This window comes from Canis lupus, chromosome 26, assembly GCF_048164855.1.
Source record: "Canis lupus baileyi chromosome 26, mCanLup2.hap1, whole genome shotgun sequence".
Lineage (NCBI taxonomy): Eukaryota > Metazoa > Chordata > Mammalia > Carnivora > Canidae > Canis > Canis lupus.
In genome coordinates, this window is record NC_132863.1 from 19,491,330 (window position 1) to 19,492,653 (window position 1,324).

The 1,324-nt window shown below is 33.5% G+C and overlaps 1 pseudogene; it reads left to right on the top strand.

Annotated features, from left to right (window-relative positions):
- The first annotated feature begins 242 nt into the window (after nt 1-242).
- Nucleotides 243-355, top strand: LOC140618882 (U4 spliceosomal RNA; annotated as a pseudogene).
- The last annotated feature ends 969 nt before the right edge of the window (nt 356-1,324 follow it).

Genomic DNA, 1,324 nt, shown 5'->3' on the forward strand with positions numbered 1-1,324 from the left:
TAAGCCACACACAGAAAGACAAATACTGTTCAGTCTTACTTACGTGTGGAGTCTAAAAAAGTCTAACTCATAGAACCAGAGAGTAGAGTGGTGTTTACCAAAAACTGGGGAAGGGGGTCAGGGGCAATACTGGGAACTGTTGCTCAAAGGGTACAAACTTTCAATTTTAAGATAAATAAGTTCTGGAGATCTAATTTATAGCATGATGATTATAGTAATATTATATTGTATACTATATGCTAAGCTTTGCACAGTGGCAGTATCCTAGCCAATGAGGTTTATCCAAGGTGGGATTACTGCTAGTTGAAAACTGTATATTATATGTTAAAAGAGTATATTATACGTGTTCTACCACACACAAACCCAGTAACTATGTGAGGTGATGGATGTGTTAACTAACTTGATTGTGGTAATCATTTCACATGTATTAAAACATCATGTTGTACACCTTTAAAAGGAATTATACAATCTAAACACATATAATTTTTATGTGTTAATTATACCTCAATAAAACTGGAAAAAAGGCAATGCAATTTACAGTTGGTATAATTTATTTGTTTATAATAAATGAGACGTTTACATGTAAATTTAAGAAATCATGTATAGAACTTGTATACTTAAAACTACAATACTAGATTAAAGAGATTTTTTTAGATTTTATTTTTTAAGTTATCTCTACACTCAATGTTGGGCTTGAACTTAAAACCCCAAGATCAAGAATTACGTGCTTTACTGACTGAACCAGCCAGCAGCCCCAGAAATTTTTAAAATCTAAATAAATGGAGAAAATGGAGAGAGATCATATGTCCATGGATTGTATTCACTACAGTAAAAAAGTCAATTCTTCCCAAACTGATACGCAAGTTCAATACAATTCCTGTCAAGATCTTTTATATAGACAAGATTATTCTCATATTTGTATGGAAAGGAACTAAGACTTTGAAAAGTAATAATATGGTGGGAAGAGTTAATTCTATTCGATGATAAAGCCTAATATATAGCTATAATCATTGAGACAGTATATTATTGGTGGAGAGATATACACATAGATCAATGAAACAGAATAGATAATGCAGAAATAGCCCCACACAAGCACAGCCAACCTATCTTTTTTCTTTTAAGATTTAATTTTATTTATTTGTTTGTTTGTTTGTTTGTTTTAGAGATAGAGAGCAGAGGAGCAGAGGGAAAGAGACAAGCAGATTCCAAGCTGAGCTCAGAGCCCAATGCAGGGCTTAATCCCAGACCCTGAGATCAAGACCTGAGCTGAAATCAAGAGTTGGTTGGTTAACGACTTAGCCACCAAGACACCTCTAGCCAACTG